General features: G+C 36.8%; 1 long non-coding RNA gene across 1 annotated transcript; it reads right to left on the reverse strand.

The window, feature by feature from the left end:
* Nucleotides 1-10,790: 10,790 nt before the first annotated feature.
* On the reverse strand, nt 10,791-27,314 carry LOC140608428 (uncharacterized). Its single transcript, XR_012010460.1, has 3 exons — nt 27,006-27,314; nt 23,870-23,958; nt 10,791-13,165 (listed from the first exon to the last, which is right to left on the reverse strand). It is a non-coding gene; the product is annotated as an uncharacterized lncRNA (long non-coding RNA).
* Nucleotides 27,315-27,655: the final 341 nt, after the last annotated feature.

Below are 27,655 nucleotides of genomic sequence, written 5' to 3' on the forward strand. Positions count from 1 at the left end.
GCTATAAACCATTGGTCCTCAAGCTACTTAAACATTAAATAATAAAATGTGCTACTAAGAGATTCACTGTCACGTGTTATTATAGTTGGACTGAGAATGGCATAATCATAAAGGTCCTTTTTTTTTCTTCCTAAAAAGGCCTTGACCCTTAACCTAACTATTTTTTTTTTCAATTTGCAGCAGTGCAATAAACTAGTCAAACATTAACTTTCTTAAAAACACGGTATTGGGGAAAGGTGGGGTATGTAGAGAAACACTTTAACCTGATTTAACTAACTAATCTGTCAGTCTAAGTAAAAAAAGCAAGTGCTTTCTTTCTACCTCTGAACTGGCAAATTTAGACTTTGGTGAGAGGTACCATGAATTCCAAAGTCAACTCCTCATGCTGGGAGCAGCTTGCCCCAAAATCTTTGAAGTGAGGAGGCAGGAACCGTTAGATGAATGGTGCTGTTGATTTTTCGTGGTTGTGAGCATGCATAAGGAGACAGGTAATTTCTCCATAATTAGGTCCCAGATCACTTACTCCATTAGAGTTTTATATGATAAAAAACCTTGACCTGCACCTGGACACAAAGTGCGAGCTCAGTATAGAGTATAGCATGGGAACCAAGAGATGGCTCACACTATCCTGTTTGCGTCCATGCTTTTATACATTGCTTTATTCCAGGTATTACTTAAGGCAGCTTAATTCTGATCAGGCATCTTTAGGAAAGTCAAAAATCAGAGAAAAAAGCAAAGTAGGTAGGTTTTTGTCATTATTGGTGCTGATATTGAGGGTGAGGGTGAATATATGAAATACCGCTGGTTTTTAATAGTTTATGATAGAGTTAGGAATTTCAAAACAAGCTGTGTATGCTCTCCTCAAGAGAGTGAACATATGAAGATATAAAAAAATATTTGCATAAAATTTCAGGAGTTAAGGAAATCCCGTCCGAAGCTGCAGCTAAGAACCTCTGTCTAATATGCATCCTTTGCACATTGACATTTATAGCTACAACAGAGAGATGAATTAGTAGGTATACTAATATCCTCATTTCTATTTTTAACCTGGTAATTTATTTGATTGTCAACACTAGAAATATGCCTAAGCAAAATAGTAAGCCAAACAAGTATTTATTGAGTACCTACTTTATAATCAATTCTTGTTCTCATGCTGTGGTTGTTACCAATAAAGTATAACATGCAATCTATCTCTGCTCTTAAAGAGCCTACAGTCTAGCTATCATTAGTCTTAGGAACAAAAAAGTAAGCATAAGCATAATTTAGGACTTAACCAGGTACAACAAACCTCAATTTGAATTACCAAAACAACTTACCAAGCCATTTATTAAATAAACCATATTGAAAATTGAGTTTTAGTGGCCAATGTCTATATGCATATTTTCATATTAATATTCCCTAGTAGTAATCACTTAGATATTGCATGGTGTATACTGTAAAAAGCTAGTTTATTGCTGCATTCTGAATTTCAGATTGGAGATAAGAAAATTACTGACAAGAAAAAATGGACTATGTTGGCAATGGTAGCTATGGATTACCTATCACAGGATCCCTGGGCAAAGTGGAATTGATCAGAATACACTAGAGTTCATATTTCCATTCATCAAAGAATTAGTAGGGGCACCCATCTATTTTGAAACTTCTAGATTCACAAAAACCCAGCAGTCTACTCTTGGAGAATTTTATATAATACTTTATTATAAATTAAAATTCTAAAATAAATATTACAATATTATTTAACATAGTATATTAATATAATATTTTATTAAGTACTCTTCTTAAAATTTCTTGATTCCAGAACCCTGGGATCGTGACCTGAGCTGAAGACAGATGCTTAACCAACTAAGCTACCCAGGCACCCTGGTTAATATAACTTTTAAAAATATAACCACATCACTCTATTTATAACAAAATTATGAAGAGTAGAAAAGCAACAACCCAAGGAAACTAGAAGTTCTCAATGGTTAAGGCAGTATTACCATGAATCTCCCCTCCCACTCATAGGGTGGCACAGATATAAAGCCAGTCACAAAATTAGAGCTTTTGAAAGCCCAACCATGCATGTATTGAACACTTTACATAGCCTGCCTCCTCAAGACCCCTAGACGCTTCATGTGGGGAAACCAAGACTGTCAGTCATATCTTTCTACTTTTCCAGAGGCTCGGTGTCATATAAAAATAATACTGGGCACCAAGTCATGAGATCGAAGTTCAATCTTAGCATGGCCAGCAACTTATTGTGAGATTTGGGGCAACTCACCTTCTGAGCATCAGGTGGCCCTTCTGTGTAGTGTAGAGATTAATAACTGCCTCATTGGTTGAGACGATTACATGAAATAATACGAGAAAGCTTCCCTCACATTGTAGGAGCTAAGTAACTCTGTACAATCTTGGATCTAAATAATAAAAAAAAACATATATGTGGCAGAAAATTGGAACACGTACATGAATGGGAGGCTCCCGCAGAAATTCTGGAAGCTTTTGTTAGATTATAACTTAAATAATGTTGAACCAATTTGATGATTCCTGGGAGTCCCTTCCAAAGATATTTTAGGAAAACCACAGACAACCAAAAGTTGGCAGAAACAGACACATACAGGAAATTGTGGGTTCCATAATTCTAGAGGTGCTGTAATTCTATAAATTCTACTGCTATTGCAAAACCCAAGCTTTTGTGTTCATTTGTTTTTAATTAGTCTCTGTTTTTTCTGTCACACAGTTTCTGCCTCCCTGGTGCTGCTTTGCCCTGCTAATTTAGCTATGTGAACATTTATTTTACAGATTAATACCAACGGTAATTTTTTTAAACAAGAATTATTCACTGTTTTCTCCCCCTTAATTGTTAAAGCAGTGTGCATGCTCACTAGGAGAAAAAAAAATAGGCAATACAGAAATGTATAAAGAAGAGAAAAATTGCTGTAACATCACCTCTCATGCACTAACCACCATTACTATTTCAGTATATACCCTTCCAAACATTTTATTTGCATAGCTTTATTCTTTTAAAAGCCATTCGAGTCAATGTTCAGCCATTTAAATGCATACTAGCATTTTAGTGTAAAAACAGTTAAACAGTTTGACAGAAAGTTTCAAATGTGGAGTCTTTTTTCTCTTTCATGCTCTTTCTTTCCAAGATGGGCTCTTTGCTTAGCACATCCTTTAAACAGGATTTTAACTAGTCATCTTTGGAAACTTCCCTTCCAATTTCCCCACTTTTACCACTTCTAGAAATGAGTACTTTTTAATGACCCTTTAAAAACTTAATCTCACCTTGAGCTGACGTGATCTGGAGTCACAAGCCCTGCTCCTTGGCCTCTAGCCATTCTGTGGGTGCTTTGCATTACTTAGCCTCCACCCCCAAGATGAGGTCCAGTACTGACCTTGGATCTGGTATTGCATTCCCTGATGGAGCAAAAAAGATTCTTGATTTCAATAAGTAACCAGAGTGTTAATTGGTGTGACCATCTACTGGTTCTGCAGAAGGTTGGTGTAGTGGTGAATTATTTGAGTTCATGTTTTATGTCAATTGCTGCAGGCAAAAAATTTGGGAAGTTTGTTTTACTCTGCTTTTAAGTATCTATAAACAGTCCTTCACAATGCAAATGCTGGCTATAATTCCAACAAAATCTCCAACTTTTGCAATTGAGCATGTTCACTATTTCACCCAGAAGCTATCATTATTAATGAAACACTTATTAATGAAATAAGTTTTTTGTGATTTCAGCTAGCATGAATCAGTTTCTCAGTGTTTGTTTATAATTTTGCCAATTTGCTAGTTGTACAGAGAGCTGCAAGTTCCCAAAGTAAAACAACCACAACCCAAACTATCCTCCTGCAAATCCAAGAGACCAAGACCTCTGATGCCACTCTTAAAATGAGAGCTAAAGAACTGACAGTAGGAAGGAAGGAAAAAAAGAAATCAAGGTGAGATTAATTACATACAGAAGTTCTCTGAGGAATATATGCCCTGCATTGTGAATTATGAAAGTTTTAAGTAAATAAGTTATAATGTTGTATATGCAACTCATAAAAGAAAATAATGAGATAATAAAATGCAACATATGAGACAAGCTATAATCTTAGAAATTGTATACAGGGAATAACAATATGTATTAAAAAGTTTTCAAGAATTGATAGCATGTCTCCAGCATTAATCAAAGGAGAGAGCCATCAGATTTAGCAAATTAGAGAGTTTCAGCCACAGAAGTGTGTATTCTTCTTGCATGGGATCATTTACCTTGATTCTTTCCTGTGCTAGATGCCATAACGTAGCATGTTCACACCACTAAATCTGAAAGGTAAGGTGAGGGCAGAAAAAGAAAATCTGAGACTGGGAGGCAGGATGAGGCCAGTGATCTATAACCAAGTCCTTGAGAGTTGAGTAGTCATGGAATGGTCCTCATATGTGATACACAGCTTGGTTGAAGCTCAAAGAGATGGATTCTGTGCACTTTCCATTCACTTGACTCCATTCTCAAAAAATCAGCCTTTAAATTATTATAATAATAATAAAATAAAATATATTTGACCAGAATAATTAAGAAAAACTGAAATAAGTACATATAAAATAGTTAAATTATTTAAAATACTAAAATATAGTATGCTTCATATCCTTTATCCTAAACTTCACAAATTAGAATCACTAGTTTTTACAGTTAGCATAGAAAAGTAAAAATATTCATTTTAATATTAGATTAAGCTAGATTTAAATCATAGGTCTGTCACTCTCTGGGTGAAATTGGGCAAGTTTCTTAACCTCTCTAGGCCTCCGTTTCTTCATGGGAAAATAATGAGAATACCTAACTGTTAAGATGTTTTGTAAAGATGAATGAGATAATGCTAAGCATTTCCTTTCCTAATGTTGACATGTCCCTGGGGGATACTAAGGGTACATAGAGTTTACTCTCTGATGGTTAATTTTACATGTCTGACTGCACCATGGGATATCCAGATATTTGGCTAAACATTATTTCTGGGTGTGTCTATGAGATTGTTTCTGGATGAGATTATATTTGAATCAGTAGACTGAGGGAAGTAGATTGCCCACCTCAGTGTGGGTGGGCATCATCCCAACTGCTGAGGACTCGAATGGAATCAAAAGGCAGAGGGGAGAATTTGCTGTCTGTTGACACCATTGGTTCTCCTGATTTGCAGGCCTTCAGACTCCAACCAGAAATACACCATTGGATTTCCTAGGTCTCCAGCCTGTAGACAATCAGATCATGGGACTTCTCAGCCTTCATAATCATCATAATCATGTGACCCAATTCCTTCTAATAAATCTCTTTAAATAGAAATATTGATTCTATTGCTCTGCAGAAGCCAGACTAACATACCTTCTCCACCACCAAATGGACCTTTGAGTTCCCATGTCTGCTTTCTGATCTTTCGTCAAGATGTCAGCTGTCTCTTCATATTGCCATCACTTACACTAATCATAGCCTCTCCTCTGCTCCAAAGAGAATTCCATTGCACAGACTTAGATACATCTATTTTTCACTACAAAATAGTATCTTTTTACTTACTTCCCATGTCTAGGCTGTATTCGGAATACATAAAGTTTTATTGGAATTCAGTTTCTCAGAACACTGATATCTGAAAAAGAACAACCCAGCAGAAAAAAACATATATCTGCCCTCCCTCCTTCCTGCTTAACTCTGCACCCCCATCTCATACCACATGTTCACCCTTGTAAATAAGTTTCTTGTGATTTCAGCTAGCATGAATCAGTTTCTCAGGACCAGACCACTATTCAGTTTTTGCAACTGCAAAACTGTGGCTCAAGCCCTAGGCTGTGGAGGGTTCATTAAGGGTTACATCATGTGTGACCCAAACTGAAACATTCAGTGTTTCATATCATAAAAATTACAACACAAGTTTTTGAAAATTAATGAACTCCATTTCTTTTTCACATTTAAGATACTCCAAGAGTTAAGCTTCCTCATGCAAAGTGTGTATATTTATACTTCTTTATCTATGGTATATAAGGGATTTAATCGAAGTATAAAGAAGCATTTCCTGACAAAGAAAATTATTCTATCCAAATTGAGTTAAGAAATACAGTGGAATTATCCTCTTTATATATGTCCTCATATATACACACACACACATATATATGTCCTTATATATATATACACATATATACAGTCTTTATATGTGTATTTATATACATATATATATATATCTTTCTTTATAAATAGGTCTAAATAAAAGCATTTATACATAGTACTTTCTAAAGCCAGACACTGATGATCAATTTTAGTCAGATGATTCTCTGATGCTACAGAATAGAAAAATCCAGACTAGGATGTTATTTTGATGTATTTTGTTGTTGTTGTTGTTTTTAATTTTTATTTATTTATGATAGTCACACAGAGAGAGAGGCAGAGACAAAGGCAGAGGGAGAAGCAGGCTCCATGCACCAGGAGCCTGAAGTGGGATTCGATCCCGGGTCTCCAGGATCGCGCCCTGGGCCAAAGGCAGGCACCAAACCGCTGAGCCACCCAGGGATCCCCATTTTGATGTATTTTAATAGTTTTATTCCATGACAATTATAGAAGGAAAAATGAAAAGAAATGGAAATTGGCCTTTAGCAGCTGTTTTAGTGAGATAATATCCATTTTAGATTTCTAGAATGGAGACAGTAGTCCGAGAGAAAACAAGTAAGATTTTGTTCTTATTGTGGTAAAACATCTTGTATTAATAAGATCTTGATCTTCTTGTATGGAGAGAGAGAGAATGATATCCTAGGCTACCTGCTATGGGCTGAATGTTTGTGCCCCCACAAATTCACATGATCCTACCCCCTAAAGTGTTGGTATCAGTATAAGGATGTGGGGCTTTGGAGAGGTCACACCTATTAGGTCACAAGGGTAGACCCCTCATGAATGGGATTAGTGTCCTTACAAGAAAAAAATAGGAGAGCTTGCTTTTCACTCTGTAAGGGTATGAGGAAAAGATGGTCATCTGCAAGCCGGGAAGAGAGACTTGGCCAACCCCAGGATCTGCTAGCACTCTGATCTTGGAAGTCTAGCCTTCAGAACTGTGAGAAATAAACGTTGGTTATTTAAGCCACCCAGTCTATGGTATTCTGTTATAGCAGCCTGAACCAAGGCTACCCCAAGAATTATTGTAGTAGTTGTTTTACCTTAACTGCCATGTAGTAATCTGTTCTTGGACTGGAAGACTGTTAGAATTTCCAGGGAATCATTAACGTCTTGCTAACAACCATGCATAATTATGCGAATGTATATGTGTTTTACTGGCATAGCCTTGTCATTAATTGAGTTAACTAGAATCTCGTTTCATTCTTCTAAAGTGGAAATGTCAATTATGACTTTGGGTTTGGCTTATATTTTTCTAAAGCCATTTTCACTCTCTCTTCAGATTTCATGTTGTACATGATTACCTATAGCTAGATGCAAATAAAATAGATGCTTTAAACTTTTTAGTAAATCTAACTCAAGGCTCTTTTTTGGAGCATCCTAAACGTATGAAAGAAATACATACTATATGTATGCAGAACCACAATCACAATTAAACCTTCACAGTTTAATCAACATCCCTTAAGCAGTGTTTGCCCAGAACTACCATTTCACAAAATCCTTCTAATGACTGCATCATTCTGGAAACCAATGCAATCGACTTGTAAATACTTAAACTGGAATAAGATAAGCAGTATGAGGGACAATGCTTCCAAATTCAGTCCATGCTTAGAATTTGCTATTAAATTTATTTTCCAGGTTTCTTTCTCTTTTTTTTTTTAGCCTGTTTTAATAGTACTTTATTGTAGACTGGTTGATTTATTTATGAGGAGTGAAGATGGAAAAATACACCCTCGTGTCAGAAAGCCTGGGTTCAAGCTATGTGTCTCCCACTTACAGTCTTAACTTTGAGTAAATGATTTTACCAACTTCTGCTCAGTTTTTTCATCTCTAAATTAGACATAATAGCAATGCCCATCTCACAAAGTTATTATGAAGAAGATTAAATTAAATTTTTCATATAAAAATTTTGTAAAATCTAAGGCATCGTGTAAATGCTAAAATATCTGGGGGGTATCACTACAGTTGTTACTATTTTAAAATGTATTTTCAAAGCTAAATATAGTAACACAGTCAACCATGAACTAATTTACTTGGCATAGTCGCTGGAACAAAATAAAACAACCCACTTGCAAAGTGAGTTGCTATTCATCTCATGCCCCTGTTTTATCCAAATTTAGGGCTCAGAATGTAGTAAGGTATTCAGTACATCGTGTTTTTCACTCCCTTCTTTTAAATCAACTTTATTTCTTCTCAATCCTCCTGTACCTTTCTTCTTGTTTTATGTTACGGAGATTTTTTTTTTTGCAATAAGCAAATATCCTAAAGACTATGAAAAATGCCCATAGTACCTTACATCTAAGAACCAAATAGACCCTTTATAAACACATTAATGATCATCACATAACATTGTCTACCTAGAATTTTTCGCATCTTTTTATCATGCGTGTCTGCCTAGTTTAAAATCACAGGGCAGGAACTCTGTCTAATTCTATTTGTAAATCATGGAGAGAGCATTGTTGTTCAATAAATGCCAAGAAGCGACAGCATCCATGTGAGGTGAATAGGTGGAAATTATTATTTCTGTGTATAGTGAAGTGAAAATAAAATGGGTACTTTACAATTTTCAAAGCATTCTCCTATCGATTATCTTGTTTGTCCATCACACCAACATTGTAAGGAAGCTAGAGAGGGCAGTTTTACTGTTAGCCTTCTTGTATGAAGACAGAGAGTGAGACTAAGAGGTTAAATGCCTTGTCCGAGGCCCCTTGGCAAGTGAGCAGCACAGCAGGAGGGGAATCTAAACCTGCAGCATCTCTGCCAGGTGTTCTTTTCAACTGATGCTGCAGGAACTTCATAGCAGTAACCGTAACGGGTCTGTGAACATGTCAAGAAGCATCAAGAAGCTTACCTATTTTCTTCCCTTTGCATCTCAGCACTTAACTCTGACTCTGTCCCACAAGTGCTTAAAAAATTGTTTAATTAATTAGTTGTTATTATGGATATCCTATCAGCAGGACTCAAGGGTTAATTATTGAATTGTGACATCTTTACAGTCTAGACTGCTGCTCAACCCACAAAAACCATTCTGTATTGCTCATTTTCTGTTTCATTTAGTGATCCTTGTGATGCCAGTTTTCACGACTACTTTCCAGTCCTATCATTCTTTTGCCAACTCCCTACCTCTCTTCAGCAGCTCAAGCACATAGCCACTTCTCCAGCAGACTCAACTATGACTTGCAAAATGCAACAAATGAAAGGCCCTTAAAAAGAGTAAGTTTAACCTTTTGTTTTGTTAATAAAATGAGCTTACTCCTAAAATTTTCTAGGCCGTCCAGAAATCAGAAACTGATACCAGGACACACACGACTTACAACTTAGAGTCTGTTATTAATGCCCTCTAGTTCATGCTAATGGCATACAGAAGTTCTAAGACGTTTGTGTGCTATATTGAGGTTTGGAAAAGTGTTGAACACACAGGCTGGATTGTCAATAAGTGAGTTGAGGAATAGTAGTAATGAAGGGAAGGGTGTGAAAATGGCCGTGCACTTAACGGCTGCTTTTCTTAGATGGGGCAGGAAACGTTCAGTAATCCAATTAGCAAGACCAGATTTGAGCTAAAGGAATTGTTCACATAGTAGTTGCTAGAGTGTCCTACAACCCTGAAAGGTGCTAGAATCCAATGAAATCGTAAGCGTTTGATATGATGTGTTCTAGCTTATGGATCAAATCATCATCCTCAACATCCGTTCTATATATGCTATTGCTTTACAGATGTATCTTAGTCATTTAGTAGCATTTTGGCTAATTATCTTTTCAAAATGGTTCATCAAGGAAGTCAGTGGTTGAACTTACTAAGTTTTATTTCTTAGAATCACAATCAATTCAACAGACTACCAACCCTTTCTCACCCACACAGCCTTTTTTAAACACATGTATTGTTGAATTACAGCTAACGTCATGTCCTCAGTTCAGTTTTTCATTTTCCAGAAAAAGCCACAAAATATCAAACTATTTCTCTTAGAAGAAAATCTTATTTAAAATGAATACCTTATGATAACATATTCTGATGACATTTTGAATAATTATAGAATATACAACTCTGGATCCAGTAATGCATCCAGTATCAACATGTGGTAGTTCAATTTTATTAACCCCTCATTAAAGCCATCTGAGATTTTAGGTATGTTCCCAACTTTTCCTATCAAGTGAGGGATCTGAGAGACGTCCAATAAAATGACAGAGGAAAGTGGGTCTCAACTCCTTGAGTCTTCTTTATGTTTATTGTGCTTGACCTTTATTTTCCATATACTCATTAGGCACATATTAGCTAATATCTCTGAACAGGGCAAAAGAATGCATACATACACATGAATGTATTGACACTAGCTAAATTAACAAGCCTAAATATCCAACTATTAACCTGCCCTATTTAAAGTAAAGCATAGAAAAATACTTGTTAGGTATTACTTAAGTAGGGGAATTCATTTTTATTACTAGGAATGAACAAATGACCAGCCTAGAAGCAACATAATAATGCTTTGCCCTTTGGTGTTCTGTTAATTCTACAGTATGTTTCACTGTACTTAATATGCTCTGTACAGTATTGCTTTTGTTACATTTCAAATGTACTAATAGATGCTTTTAAAAGTGAATCTATTATTATTTCTTCTTAAAATTGTGTTTAAAAATAATTATTAACAACTTATTTTTTTTGGTATTGTAAATCCAGATTTTTGCATATGAAGTTGTTTAAGGGCTCACTTCTGCTCTAATTTTTAATTGAGTATTGAGAATCTCCTACATTTCCGGCGTTATGATGAAATATACCAGTCACTTCCTGTAGGGCAAGTATTATTATTCTCATTTTTTAGAGATAACAAATCTCTGATCCAGAAAGATTAAATAATTCTTTGTCTTTCTCTAAGACCTATGCCTTTGTCAGTACATCCTGTGGGCTCTAGATGTACGTACTGGCACACATACACACAAGCAAAGTAGGAGTCTTTCCTTTTTAAAAATAGTCTTGGCATCCAAAACACAATTGCATTGGAAAGACATGAGCATTAGTGGTGAACTTCTGACATTTTGGTATATACCTGCCTTGGCTTAACCTTTGCAAAATCTTAATTAGCATTAGGCCAACCCTGATGAATCATCCTTGCTTGTAGTAAGATAAATATGATTTGTGAAAGAGACAGTTTCCCATTCTCTGCACTTTTAAACAGTTGTGTCACCATGTATAAAAACTACCAGTAGATTTAATAAGCTATTTATTTCTATAATGAGAGAGACCCTTATTATTCACTAGGAATAGATTGCATTTGGGGATACTTTAATAGATGGCAGAAACAACAATTGAAATTCTGAATACATTAGAACCACAGCATGTTGTAGACCAATTAAAATTGACGACCAAGTGAAGCAAATACACATGAATAAATATAGAAAATTCAAGTTGTTGTGAGGGTTGTTCCCCTCCCCTCTGCCTTTTCTCTTTACTAGGTGGTATTTTTCTTTCTTCTGAATATTCCAGTTCATTTTGTTAATCTTTTTCTGCTTGGCTTCTGAATTTTAATCAAATTGAATGCTTACAGATACAAAATTTTAATTCATAGGGTACCTTGGCACTTTGATGTATTTAGTGCCCTGATGTTGGGAAACTATCGCTAACTAGAAATACTAGCTTTTGTAGATAATATATAATTTTCATAATCTTAAACCAAGATGGGAAAAATAGATACTGTGCTAAATGTTCCAGCCATGTGTTCACCTTTCTGTATTAAATTAGTATTGGCAGCTGAGTAGGAGATTACAGAGTACAGCTGCTTTCACCTTCAACAGTAAATGGTGCTTGCTGAATTGCTTCCATGTGCCTCTAAAGCCCAAGAAGCTTAAAAATATACGTTTGATGCTGAAGATGAGAAAACACAGTAAATTAGCATCACCTAGGTGTTGGGGGTGGGGAGAGTTAAGACTAAACATATTGCTAATGGAGATTATGGAATTTATTTTTCTGAAGTTCTTGAAGAAAGTTTTTCATAAGGCCTGCCTGACTCTAGGAAATTGAGTTTGATGTGATGACATAAACAACAGCACTGCTTGAGTATTTACTGTGGACCAGGCGTTGTACTGGATGCTGACATTATCTAGTTTCATTTTCGTGATATCCCTGTGGAGTAGGGATTGTTCTCATGACTATACATGTGATTTAAATGATGCTCAAAAAGAAGTTAATTCTGTACCCCGGGGTCATATGATTAGACAAAGTACGATTAGGGCACCATACCAGTGACCGTTCTGATGTCAGTGACCTACCTACGTCAATTGCACATTAGTCTTTCTCAAGTCAAAAAATACAATAAAGCATTTGTTCATATATGTATCATAGCGTTTGGGGAAAGAAAGATATGAAAGGACAGCTAGGTACAATCCTAATACAAACATAATGTCATTTAAACACAGGTGCAGTTCTGGCCTGAAATTGATTTTTAACCTACATCTTTTTTGAAGGGACAGTATCTGTAATGTATATGGGGGCTGGTGGGGGAGGAGAAATACAGCTGTCTTAGCAGCACTGAATGATAAGGAACAAGTTAAATGCTTTCTACTCTCAGACATGATGAATAATCCTTAAGTACAGTTTTGTTTTTAATAAACTGTGACAGAGTTACTCAATGTGAGTCTGGAAAAGGACATAATGATTGGGCTCCTTGTAAGTAATGCTTTTTAAAAATGGAGGTTGGATTTATATTATTGTAAAAATAAATAGGTTTTGGGGTGAGGGGAATGTTTCCTTACTGAATTAACTTGTAAAAAAGTAGCAAACAGTGCCATCTACTGGGCTTTAATTTTCTCTTTGTTGGAGGTTTTGCAGATGATCATGTGATTGTTGTGCACATTGAATACATACACACAACATAAATAAGACATAAATATAAAAAGCCCTTTGTTGGGATCCCTGGGTGGCTCAGCAGTTTAGTGCCTACCTTCGGCCCTGGGCATGATCCTGGAGTCCTGGGATCGAGTCCCACGTCGGGCTCCCTGCATGGAGCCTGCTTCTCCCTCTGCCTGTGTCTCTGCCTCTCTCTCTGTATCTCTCATGAATAAATAAATACAATCTTAAAAAAAAAAAAAGCCCTTTGTTATCTGTCATGAAGATTGCAAGATTTTTTAAATGGCTGTGTTTGTTTCTTTATTAATATATTCTAAGTCATTTTCATATTGGTATTAAAAGAAATATTCAATAAAAAATAATTGCCGTCACAGAAATCTACTTTGATTTTTGAAGAAAACTTTGTAGAAGGAAAGTTGAATTACCTTACATAGAGGCATAATCAGATAGAAACTGAGGAAGACCTCCTCAGATTTGTGAAATAATCCATCTCTTCCGCTAAACTGACATCTCTCCTGTCCATCCTCAATCTGATCTACCTCAGAAGCTAGAGTATTACCTTCTTTACCAAGAAAAAAAGGAAAAGAGGAACATTTTTCCCAGTGAGGGGGCTCAGAGGTATGTACAAATGCTCATCTTATGCTACCCACATGATGGAGAGGAAGGGGTTGTATGTGTTGTCCCCAACACTTCCCCGGGGGGACTCAGTGTGCTGGGTCATCTGGGTTCTCTACCAGCCAGTGTGCATTCAATTGTGCACAAGACGGCTTGTGATGCACGCCCTGGCAACATGCCAGCACAGTGTTTCTCAAACTGTGGTCCTCAAACTGCCTGTATCAGGATCATCTAGGGAGCTTGTGAAAGACACAGGTTCTCAGCCTAGTCCTAAAATATGCTGAATTCTAAAGCTCTGATCTGGCACCCAGATATTTTCGTTTCATTTCATTTCATTGGAGTTTAATGACGGCTGTCTAAGACCTTGGAATTCTTACTCTGTAACTTCTGTGGTGCTTAAGATCAAACTGTAGGTCAGAAAAAAAACAAACAAACTGTAGGTCAGTAAGCCTCCAATGATCCATTCCAGGCCTTTTCTGGGAGGACTGTTCTGGAACAGTATGTGTCTGTACATCAGCACTATCTGTGGTACTTTAAAAAGTTGTACATTCCTGAGTCTCCTCTCAGTGGTTCTGATTCACAGGCAGCTCCCTAGGCCCTAGGCAATACCAATGTACACAATATTCTCTAGGGAAACTCTGGGCCCAACTGTACAAAGATAGTCCTCAGGAAAAAAGCATTTGTTGGCTATCTCCCCAAGGCCTTTTGAGTGCACCCCTGCCTCCCATTCTTGATAAAGCTTGTTGATGGCAACTAACCAGAACACTAGTTTTTAATGAACTTACATGCACACAGGGCATCCATAAAGTCTAGGAACAAATATTATTTTGTCAGATATTGTGATGTAATAACCATAAACTACTTATTTTATATCTAACTATGTTTTCAGACTTGGTGCATTCCTTTAGTTAAAATGTCGATTGCTTTGACTTGCTAAAAACTTCCAGGTTTTTATGGTGATGAACATGTGTGGCTCACAGAGCACCCTGTGAATGGTGTGGCTGTGTGGACAGAAGTTTGGTTACCCAGCCTTTTGTGGAGGTATGCTCATGTGAGGTATTGCCTGTCCTGGCAATGCTGGTGATACCATGAAGGCATTGAGGCCTGAGCATCAGCAAACCATTTCTGTCTCTTACTTCCCCAACAAACAACAATGACACCAAGGGAGAGCATCCCCAGGACCAAGAACTCCCTCTTTCACACCCAGCCTGGGTCTAAGCTCCTCTGAAGCCTTTTCCTAGGTCAGCCCTCTCCATAGTGCTCTCTTCTTTCTCTGAAACCATGGTACTCATGGTCTGAGTCGCTACATGGAACTAGTTACAGACTGTTTTTAAATAGCTCTTAAGTTGTGGTGAAGGAAAGGGATAGAAAGAAGAATGATTTAAAAGTGAAAATCTGCAAACAAACAAAAAAAAGAAAGGTGAAAATTTGCAATGATTAGTAATGAGTATTATTATTATTACAATGATCTTTCTAGCTCGCTGAAAATACGTTCATTGGAGGCAGGGACCATGTCTTATATTTATTTATATCTTCCATAGTATCTTACAAAGCCCATATGCTTACTAAATAGTTGTTTATTTGATGTAACTTTTTCTCTTGTATCTCTCCTCAGGAATAAGACACAAATAACAAATTTTTGAGTATTCAAAGTTTCTTTTACTGTAGAGTTTGTTGACTGTTCTGCAGATTGATGATTACAAGAGTAGGATGAGTCTCAGATTAAGAGAATCTCTGGACATTATCTTTTCATTCAAATTCAGCCCCATCCCAGACTAGGTTCTTCTTGCTTAGTGGTCTCAGAAACCTATGTACTTCATTTGATCAAGCTGTCATTGGTTCTCTACACTACCCTCTTTATACAGAACTGCTCTGGAGGAGGCGATTCCATTATTATCTAAGCAGAACTTTTGTCCTGTTACCTAGAGTCTTCCATAGCAGAAGACACATTCCCTTCTCAACCATCGTTGGTTTACTATTTCCAGTAGGTCACAACTCTAGCTACACATAGGAAACATTGGGTAATTTTGTAAAATGCTGATTCCCAAGCTTCCTAACAAGTTTGATATAATTGGTTTGGAGTGGAGCCAGGGATTCAGTATTTTTTTTAAGTCTCTCAGGTTATTCTAATATGCAGCCAGAATTGAGAACACTCCACTTTTCTTATGCTCAGCTAAGAAGTTCCTATTTTGCCTTTATCCCCAAATTTAGGTCAAAATTCTTGGCTTCAGGTTTAACTATTGAAGATTAATAAAAACAAGTATAGACATTTACAAAAAGTAGGCAGATAGTGATATAGAGTATCTCTACCCTACTTCCATTACCTTAAGGAGGCAGGTAGAATCCTCAGATATTTTAAAGGTTTCAAGGCAAGGGATGTCCCAAATGGGTTTAAGAACTACTTAGTTAATGCATTAATTATAAAATGCTATGACATGGAAAGCTCTGGCAAAAAAGTAAGACCTCAAGAATCTTCACCAATCCTCTCTTCCCAAGCATTTCTCCCAATATTTAATGCTGGCGAAATTAAGGAGCCAAGAGATGTAATTTTCTGTGAGTAGAGGGTTGCCTTGGGTGGAATTTAGAGACATGACTCCCACTCAAATATGCTGCCCAGTGGGTGATGTTGCCAGCTATCACATCTAACCCAGTTTACTGCCCACTCAGTGCACTGTTTCCAGGATTTCAGATGTTAATTATAATCTAGTACAATAGCATGGGATATTTCTCAGCCCATCACTATGTTTTGCCGGGCACATAAGTGTCTAGGAGATATATGAATGGCTAATAAATATATGTGTATAATAGGCTTCACTAAAATAAAATGATTCATATTGGGACAAAATGCCCTCCTCCATTCATTTGAAGTTGTTTTATTTAATTTTATTCTACACTATTTCTGTCAGTAATCAATGGGAATGATGATGGCTTAAAATCTGCATGCCTGACATTTATTTTATCCAGAAAAATTAGCATATCTGAAATATATAATTACTTTATAAAATGTGTTTTTGAACACATTTAAAGAATGAGAGTTTTTATCTGCCAATTTCACTAAATAGGCACTTATTGGTATATAGGGAACTTGGAAAACAATTATAAAGGAACTCATAACCAATTGAGGGATGAGCCTGAGAAGAGTAGTATGAACTATTGACCTGAAATTGTCGTGAAACTGTGTCATCCTCCCAAAATGTCTGTGCTGGGAGCCAAGAACAACCATTTCTGTTTCTGTTCCACCTTCCTTGCTTTTTGTTTCTTTTTTGAAAATTTTAACAGATTTTTCTAGGTTTAGGTTCTGTTACCTTTCTAAGAATTCAGAGATGTGTAATAGAAAAATCAAAAAGATTTGACAAGTCCGAAAGCCAGAGTGAGAGGCAAAACACACAGATGTGTGATTCTTGAGAGACTCCCAGCCATGCTGGCTTGTTTTTAATTTGCAGACCCATTACGTAGGTTTATCTTCTTTGTTCTCTCTTTCCCATTAACTAACATGTCAAAGCTGACCTAGCAGCATTTAATAGCTCTTTAGAGATAAAGAGGAATCTAGTGACACAACAGCATCATATACTTTTAAGTATTAAATTTTGTTCTTTTAAAACTGTTAATATTGGGTAAAAATGCCCAACTAACAGTTTTTCATCCCCAACACGGAGTACAAGGCTTTCTTGCTAACTATCTTAAGAATTATCCAAGAAGATCAATGGAACAGAAAAATTATCAAAACATGATGATCCCCTGCTGCCATAATAAGGACAAGATAAAATCTAGAAAGTGGAGGGTGAACAGAAGACAATTTTGTGACAATTAGTGATTAACAATGACTTGAGGATTTTGAGCTACTACTGATCAATTGACAAAAGAAGAAAGAACACAGTGGGAGGAGAGGAGGAAAAGAAATCTCTTTCTCCATATTGGTCTAATAAAGAAGACGGTTCTTTATTCTTGTTATGAGGGGCACACGATTTTTTGAAGTTGAAATAGATTCTGGTTGGGAACTGCTGTGCTTTCTGTTCCTGCCTCTCAAGTGCCATTTATCATATTTTTGCTTCAGTTTCAGTATCTGTGACATGTCTTATATCTCCCCTACTTGTTAAACCATGTAGTCTTCTTTGAATCCTCATAGCCCTTGTATTCAGTAGGAGCAGAATAAATGTTTATTGAATGAATAATTAAAAAAAAAAAAAAGACTTTTTTAAGCCTTGAATGAGAAACCAGAAGGTACTCTTCATTGGATACTATAATTTCCATGGTTAGAAATTGGAAAGTAAATTGTTCATTCAGCCTCCTTACAGGAAAATGGTGATCGACGTATCCTTCTTTGCAATTCTTTCAAGAAAGTCCAAGGAAATTTATAATGGGCAATAATCTGGCATACATTAAAAGATGTTTAGGGCCATATGTTACACAATTCCAGAGGCAACATTCATATAAGGGACTTATTGTTTTAGTAGGTGTGACTCTCAAACTATAAACACAGAAATGTAATGAATATCCATTTATTTTCTATATCTTAACAATTTCTGACTCTAGACTTTCTATCATTCCTGCTTGGAGAAAAAAATTAACCTCTGCCTCTCTTGGAAACCTCCCCGGCTCCAAATGTGTCACTGTTCTGAGATTTTGTGCATCTCCAAGTGAACTCTACAGGGAAGCCAGGTTTGAGCCAGCTCAAGTGACAGGACCCCAGCAGAGAGGGGCTGTGGGTGTGCCACTATAGAGTAGCAGCTGCAGGGGATGGTAAGAAGTCATTTGGAAGGTATCTACACAGAATGGTATAGGCTAGAGTTAGTTGAATGGGGGTTTTTTAAATAATCTGTAATATAACCTAAGGGGGAGAGTCTACATTTGAAAGAACTACAAAGAGCAACCTCTGAGTAAATAGGTCTTTGTTCTTTCTACTAGGCCCTCCTCCTCCACACTGGGATGAGGAGGAGAGATGGCAGTGTCGGCAGTTGGAATTAAAAGACAGCAGTAGAAACAGCCTACATGTCCTACTCCTGGTACCCAATCAAAGGCTGGAGTCAGACCTCAGTTGACAGAAGAGAAGCTTTAGTCAAAACAGGAACTTAAAGTTAGACTTATGCTTACCTAATGATGAGACTGTAGCTATAGTTGAGATCATCCAGAATTGCTATAAGGTGGTACACCTGGGTGGCTCAGTGGTTGAGCATCTGCCTTCGATTCAGGGCATGATCCCGGGGTCCAGGATCGGGTCCTGCATCAGGCTGCCTGGGAGGAGCCTGCTTCTACTTCTGCCTATGTCTCTGCCTCTGTTTGTGTGTGTGTCTCATGAATAAATAAATAAAATCTTTAAAAAAAAGAAATACTATAAGGTCTCTTTGAGATGATGTAGGGAGGAGACACCCATTAGAACATGGATGATTTCTTCCCTTATGCTTTATATAGACTGTGTAATCAAAACATCAGAGCATGGTGGTTGAAAGCACCTGGGTCCAAATTCTGGCTAAGCCATTATATCACTGTGTGACCATACACAAGTTACCTGGAGTCTCTGTGCCTCAGTTTCCCCACATATGAAATGAGAATGATTATATTAATAGGATTTACTTCATAGGGAAGTTATGAAGATAGAGTTAGTGTTTATAAAGTGCTTTTGAGAGTGATGAGACATTGTAAATGCAAAAATAAGTGTTTTTTGATGGTAATTTGCTTGTTCTTTACATTCTAGAATCTCTATGGGGCAGTGAATTGCTACATGTGCAGCAATCCTTAGTCGGACAACTCAAAACTTGGTTGAGTTCCCCAACTTGGTCATTCTCATAGGGGTTCCTGACTTCTTCAGAGCACTTGCCAACTTTATTATTCAATAATTAATCTTATAATTATTTAACATCTGCCTTCTGTGCTCAGTTATAAACTCTAGAACTTCAGAAACCACATGTGTTTTTCTATACTGCATTCTACTAGTTTGCAGAGAGCGACTGCAAGTATTTTTGTTAAATGAATCAACATGTTAAAATGTTAGGTAAGGGCAACCTGGGTGGCTCAGCGGTTTAGTGCTAGCCTTTGCCCTAGGGCGTGATCCTGGAGTCCCGGGATCAAGTCCCACATCGGGCTCCCTGCATGGAGCCTGCTTCTCCCTCTGCCTGTCTCTGCCTCTCTCTCTGTCTCTCATGAATAAATAAAGTTTTTAAAAAATAAAATAAAATAAAATAAAATAAAAGGTAAGATGGGAAGAATGGGCCAAAAGGTGTGGCAACATGCACCAGACCACCTATCTAGCTGCTCTGTATGAAAAGTCAGGAATTTGGGTGGGTGGGATGAGTAGGTCTAAATTACATTAACTCCTGAGACCCCTTACAGCTCATGCAACTGTCAGAGTCAGCATGGTGTTATATCTGACCTGCTGTAGGTTTAGGGATTATAAGATATGTTCTGGCAGGTTTTATTCAAGCATTTGTCAAAATAAAATTTATCAGGTTATTTCTTTTGACTTTCAAGCATCAACCCATTAGCTACTTTAAGAGCTAAAAACAATAAAAATATCTGAACTCAAGTTCTGGGCTCTAAAAGAGAAACTTAAATTTTTCTATTGCTATCTCTTCATATTTATTTAATATATTTTAAAACTTAAGAAAGAAAAAAGTCTAGGTTGCCTGTAGGCCTTGTGGCTTGCTCCGAAGATAGTAGTTTCAGTTTAACTTGGACTAATGGGTAGATCAGCTGAGGATTACTTGAAGAAGAGAGAATTATATTAATGATTACAGACAACACTGATTCTTACGTACTTCATGTTTTGAAAATCTTTATGATAGAATAATATTCATAGAACACTCTATAAAGAAGGATGGCACAATTATGATTTCATGCCCAAAATAACCAAGGGGAGCGACAACTAGCAGATGAAGAATACTGTAGATTCTCAGGGATATGTTCTCTTCTCTCCTTGCACCAAACAGTCCTCCCACACTCACCCACCCACCCTCTGAATCTCAGTATCTCTGATTCAAACATGTTCTTTTACCTCTTCCCCCAAAGTATTCAGACCTATGTACTGTGGTTGTTCCTGCATACAACAGCTGTGGTTTGAAATATCTAATCTTTTCCTTTCCTCTTCATCCAAATCCTATCCATCATTCCAAAGATAGCTCATGCTTTTCATTTCTCTGAAACATAGTGATACTTCATTATGCTTACCCTTTCAGTGTTGCTCAAGTGATTCATCTGTTTCATGTCTTACTGGCACAGTGTGAGATAAAAGAGAGAGAGAACTATGTACACTGCACATGATATTCTGTTGCAGAGAGATGCAGTTAGTAGATGTATACAATTGTTGAATAAGTGATCCCGAATTTTTGAATAAATGGTCCAGAACCTTGGAATAGTTAATTAAATCAAGTTACATTTCTTTGTGGTACCCAAGCAAATGTCTAGTATTTCTTAGGTGTTCAATAAGCATTAACATTCTACTTGTACTCTGAGATACTGAATTGAGTTTTAATATAAACCAACAAACCAAACAAACTACTTCCCAGCTATGTTTTGAGGTCAGCTTTATCTTCAGAAACGTATATATTTAGCAGGATACTACCATATTTAGAGAACAGCTATTTAAAATGTGACCCTGAGGTAAAAATTAATTATTAAGAGAGAAAAGTTAAAATGTGTTCAATGTACTGAATTTACTTAATCCAATTCCCAACCCATCTTTTGCTGTGCCTCCTAATCATAGACAACAGAACATAGCAGAATAAAAATGGCAAAACTGATTTTAGTAGGCTCACCATGGATTTACCCTAATCCATATCACTTAGATCATTAATTCCAATTCCCTTTTTCATAGATTTATACACCATTTCTTTCTCCTCAAATGTGCTAACTCTTCACCATCACCCTTGGCTGTTATCTCTCCTCTTCATCTAAACAAGAACTCTTTCCACATCCTTCCTTCCCTAGATTTCCTTTTCCTTCTCTGACTGGCTCATTTCCTTTAGCATAATATTCTCTAGCTCCTAAATCATTGCAAATGGCATTCACTCATATGTGGGATTTAAGAAAAAGAACAAATAAAACAAAGGGGAAAAGAGTAAAAAAAAAAACAAAAACAAAAAAACAAGACTCTTAATTATAGAGAAGCTGATGGTTGCTTGAGGGGAGATGAGTGGGGGGATGAGTGAACTAGGTGGTGAGGATGAAGGAAGGCACTTGTGATGAGCACAGACAGGGTGATGTATGGAAGTGTTGAATCAATATATTGTACACCTGAAACTAATATTATACTGTATGTTAACTAACTGAAATTTATTTTTTTTTAAATTTATTTATGATAGTCACAGAGAGAGAGAGAGAGAGAGAGAGAGAGGCAGAGACACAGGCAGAGGGAGAAGCAGGCTCCATGCACCGGGAGCCCGATGTGGGATTCGATCCCGGGTCTCCAGGATCGCGCCCTGGGCCAAAGGCAGGCGCCAAACCGCTGCGCCACCCAGGGATCCCCTAACTGAAATTTAAATAAAAACTTAAAGAAAATAATTCTTTTTCTTAAAGTCACTCTCTTTTTTTCCCCATTCTTTCTCAGATGTGATCTTTCTCCTCAAGGTTACTCCTTTCCTCTCTACCCTGGAGCCTCTTCCCACCTGGCCTTCCAGGATCCACTCCATGGATTACTGTCTTGCATCTTCAATGTTTGCCCTTTTCAAGAGCTCTGCAAGCATAGTCAGATTTCCCAGACCCTAGAAAACCCTCTTCTTAACCATTCTTGCTACTTATAAATTATTGTTGTATTTCTGGCTTTTCATTTACTATCTTATTTCTCAAAGACACAATCAACATATGTTACCTTCATCTATCTGCTTTCTTATTTTGATGCATGGCATTCCTCCAGTCCTCACACCTGAGGCCACAGATTCCAGTCCTAAGTGGTGAGCTTGTGCTTAGATTCTACGTTAAATCTAGTCATAAGGAAGCAATGATCACCCTTTAGATTCCCAGTTCTGAATCTCTGTGTCAAGTGCTCCAACCTAGAAACAGATTCTGCTTATATCACTACTACTAGAACTTGCTGAAGCCAATCACCTGTTATCTTCTGTTTCAGCCTACTGCTGACCCCTGTTACACTCCTTTCTCCTCCTTTCATGTTTGGACAAATAGACATCAAAATGTTAACTGCATTATTGGTAAAGCTGATTGGGAGATGTGTCTGTAGATGTTTGGGCCAAAAGCTTTATTAAATGGAATTTTGTCCTATTACGGCAGCCTAGAATTACTGTTGCTCAACTGGGTTTGCAAGCTAGCTTATAGGAAAGAGTCAGGGGCTAAGCCTTCTTCCAAATTAATTTTTTTTAAAAAAATCACTTATCTGTTGGGATGGAAGATAAGCTAGAAATGTTCCTCCCATAATTTTCCATTCCTGGAGAGTAGATTGGACATTCTCTTCCCTTTATGGAAATATGAGTCATAGGCAGTAAATGTTTCACACCATCCATCTTCTGCCTCCCTGCTGGGGTTTCTCCTAACTCCCTACTATGCCCCAGAAAGCTTGTCTAATCTTAGCCCCTGGACCAGCCTACCAAATAAACTCAGTCCTTAACTCTACACATGTGATTTCTGCCTCAGAAATCAACCATAAGATCTCAATTACTCAATCTGGTCACACCTTTTCAGTCCTTATCTTTCTCTGACTTCTCAGCTTTAAAATTTTGATTATTTCCATTTGTGGAAAAAGAGGCGAAGATCATGGAGTCATGCATAATGCTTCTATACACTAAGTTTCTTGGGTAATTGCCGTTGTGTCTAATCAGAAGAGAATTCCCTTAATAACCAAGTCCATCTATTATAGGCTTTTTCTAAAAGTCGACATTCATGTAAAAATGACTTGCAACTGATATAATGGAGGGATAAGAACTTTGGATTAAAAACAGATCTGAGGTTGTGTTTAAATACCAATTCTGACACTTATTAGTTATATGACTTTACCTAATTTCTCATTGCTCCAGTAATTTTATTCACAAATTGAGAAATTTATAAAATAATTAGTACTAATTTTATTAATAGTAGTTAATATATACCAAATACTTAATGTTAATGTCTAAAGACTTTATATACATTATCTTATTTAACTCTTTAAGTCCATGATGTAAATCCTATTATTATTCCCACTCTACAGATTTAAAATTGAGACCTAATGATGTAAGAGATTTGCCCAGTCACACCACCAGTAAGTGATGGTTTGGAACTAAACTAGTAAAACATGTATTAGAACTCAGGCTTATATAACTTCGAAGTTAAAGCTATTCACAATTGAGTTTTCCTTCCTTCTTTCTACTTACTGTGTACAAAGACTGTTTATACTTACCTGTACAGTTCCTTGTACAGATTATAAAGTCACTTGACAGCTAGCAATTATCATTATTATCCTCAGCAGCAGTAGGGTTATCGCCATTCCTATTAAACAAAAGATCACATTCTAACTTGACCAGAAGTCCTCGTGTAGTCTTTTATCAATTTATTATCATGTTTCTGCTGAAAGGGCTCAACTCTTTTTCTCTGAACTTTATAGTGTTGTTCATATACTAGGAAAAAACATGGCACATTCCTTTATAAGTTAAGCACAGGGAAAAGTTTCCTATGACATGAAATACAGAAGCAATAAAGAAAAACATTGATAACTTTACATACAAAATTAAACAACTTTTGCGTGGCAAAAAATAAGTACCCTAAACAAAGTAAAAAGATTAATGACAAACTGAAATAAATATTTGCTACTTGCATCACAAACAAAAGATTATTCTGAGATCAAGACAGACATACTGACAAATGAAATGGAATACAGAACCCAGAAACAAACCTTCATATATATGGCAAATGATTTCTGACAAGTGTGTGAAGATCATTCTATGGAGAGAGGAGAATCTTTTCAACAAAGAGGGCTGGAAACTGGATATTCCCATGCAAAAGAATGAAGTTGGACCTTTACCTTCCATCAAATACAATAATTGAGAGAAATGGATCAAAGACCTAACTGTAAGAACCAAAACAATAAAACTTTTAGAAAAAACATAGAGGAAAATCTTCATGACATCGGATTTGGCAAGGATCTCATGGATAAGAAACCAAAAGCAGGGATCCCTGGGTGGCACAGCGGTTTGGCGCCTGCCTTTGGCCCAGGGCGCGATCCTCGAGACCCGGGATCGAATCCCACATCGGGCTCCCGGTGCATGGAGCCTGCTTCTCCCTTTGCCTGTGTCTCTGCCTCTCTCTCTCTCTCTGTGACTATCATGAATAAATAAATAAAAAATCTTTAAAAAACAAAAAAAGAAATCAAAAGCAGAGGCAAAAAAAATAGATAAATTGGATTTTATCAAAATTAATTCTGCACATCAAAGGACAGAGTGAAAATCAATTCATGGAGTGGGAGAAAACATTTTTGAACTATATATCTGATAAAGGATTAATAATCTAGAATATATAAAGAACTACAACTCACCACCACCAACAAAAACAACTAAATTGAAAAATGGACAAAGGACTTTAACAGACATTTCTCCAAAGAAGATATACAAATGGCCAATAAGCACATGAAAAATGCTCTACATCACTAAACATTAGGGGAATGCAGATAAAAACCAAATGAGATACAGTTTTATATTCATAAGGATGACTATTATAAAATAAGTGCTGGAAGAGGTTGAGAAGTTGAAAAACCTTGTATACTGCTCTGGTGGGAATATAAAATGGTACAGCTTTTGTAGAAAAGGTATGGTTGTTTTTCAGAAAAACTAAACAGAATTACCATATGATCCAGCAGTTCCACTTTTAGGTATATACTCAAAAAGAATTAAAAGGAGGGACTCAAACAGACATTTGTACATGAATGTTCATAGCAGCATTACTCATAAATAGCAAAATGGTAGAAAAAACTCAAATGTCTATGAAGGGATGACTGAGTAAACAAAATATAGTATATATATATATATATATATATATATACATATATACACACACACAATGGAATATTATTCAGCTTAAAAGGAAGGAATCCTGACACATGCTACAACATGCTACAACATGGATAAACATGACCCTATGCTAAGTGAATTAATAAGCCTGACGCAAAAGGACAAATGGCATACAATTCCACTTATGTGAGGTACCTAGGGTAGTCAAATTCATGGAGACAGAATAGTAGTTGCCAGGGACTAGGAGGAGGACGAATGGAGAGTTACCATTTAATTACTACAGAATTTCAGTTTGAGAAGATGAAAAAGTTCTGGATGTGGCTGGGACTGAGAGTTGATGATAACAATACAGTAATGTGAATGTACTTAATGCTACTGAACTGTACTCATAAAAAATTGTTAAAATGATAAATTTTATGTTACATATATTTTCTACCACAATAAACAACAACCACAAAGGTTTATTATTGCTTATATGAGGTCCAAAAAAATTGAGAAGGAAAAACATCAACTCAATTTTTTTAATTTATTTTTTATTGGTGTTCAATTTACCAACATACAGAATAACCCCCAGTGCCCGTCACCCATGCACTCCCACCCCCCGCCCTCCTCCCCTTCTACCACCCCTAGTTTGTTTCCCAGAGTTAGCAGTCTTTACGTTCTGTCTCCCTTTCTGAGTGAAGTAAGTCAGTCGGAGAGGACAAACATCAACTCAATTTTTATAAAAGGGTAAACAGAGGGCGGCCGGGTGGCTCAGCGGTTTGGCACCACCTTCAACCCAGGGCGTGAGCCTGGAGACCCGGGATCGAGTCCCTCGTCAAGCTCCCGGCATGGAACCTACCTCTCCCTCTGGCTGTGTCTCTGCCTCTCTCTCTCTCTCTCTCTCTCTCTCTCTCTCTCTGTGTCTTTCATGAATAAAAAAATAAAATCTTTAAAGAAAAGGAGGGGGGGACATAAAAGGAATTCATAGAAAAAGAAATGCTTATGGCCTTTAAATGTATGAAAGATGAACAAATTCAATTATTAGGGAAATGTCACTTAAAATGCATTTATATAAAAGTTCACTCTCCTATCATGTGGGCAAAAGTCCAAAAGCTTGATAATGTACTCTGATGGCAAGATTTTGGAGAAGCAAGCATTCTCGTATGTTGTTGGTGAGAATACAAAATGATTCAATACCACAGAGAAAAATCTGGTAATATCAAGCAAAATTATGTATATACTTTAAACAGATACATATATATAAATTATATATAAAATTCAGCTTAGCAATTCTATTTCTAGGAATAGGAATCTATTCCAAAGATATACTGGCTAAAATAGAAAATGACATTTTCAGGGAGCCTGGATAGCTCAGTCAGTTAAGTGTCTGACACTTGATTTCAGTTCAGATCATGATCTCAGGGTTGTGAGGTCCAACTCCACATCGCCTTTTATGCTGGGTGTGGAGCCTGGCTAAGGTTCTCTCTTTCCTTCTCCCTCTGCGACCATCCCCCTCCATATCTCTCTCTTAAAAAAAAATGACAGGGGTACCTGGGTGGCTCTGTTGGTTGAGCATGGAGCATCCAATTTCACTTCAAGTCATGGGATCTTGGGGTCCTGGGATTGGGTCCTGGGATTGAGCACAGTGTTGGGCTCCATACTCAGTGGGGAGTCTGCTTGAGATTCTCTCTATTCCTCTCTGCCATTCCCTCCACTCATATTTTCTCTCTCTCTAAAATAAATAAGTAAAATCTTTTTTAAAAAATGACATTTTCACAAGGAAGCATTCATTACAGTACTGTTTTTAGAAGCAAAAGATTAGAAACAATTCAAATGTTCATTAAGAGTTGAATAAGCTATATGGGGACAGGGGAGGGTAAAAAAAAAAGAATTGAGTAAGTTACGGATATCCTTTAGAATGGAAAGCTATGTAGATATAAAAAAGAAATTAGAGTCTATATAAAAAATTGATCTGAAATAATTTTGTTAAAAATAACATAATCATTGTTATTTTGAAACAATAAATACCCATGTTATTGTGATTTAGCTACTAAGATTTTCAGCATCAGGGAAAAAATATACCCATGAAATTCAAAGTGTTTTAAGTAAAACTACATGTAATCTTTGAGTTAAAAATACAGTATAGGGATGCCTAGATGGCTCAGCAGTTAAGTGTCTGCCTTTGGCTCAGGGCATGATCC

This window comes from Canis lupus, chromosome 17 (assembly GCF_048164855.1).
Source record: "Canis lupus baileyi chromosome 17, mCanLup2.hap1, whole genome shotgun sequence".
Classification (NCBI taxonomy): Eukaryota; Metazoa; Chordata; class Mammalia; order Carnivora; family Canidae; genus Canis; species Canis lupus.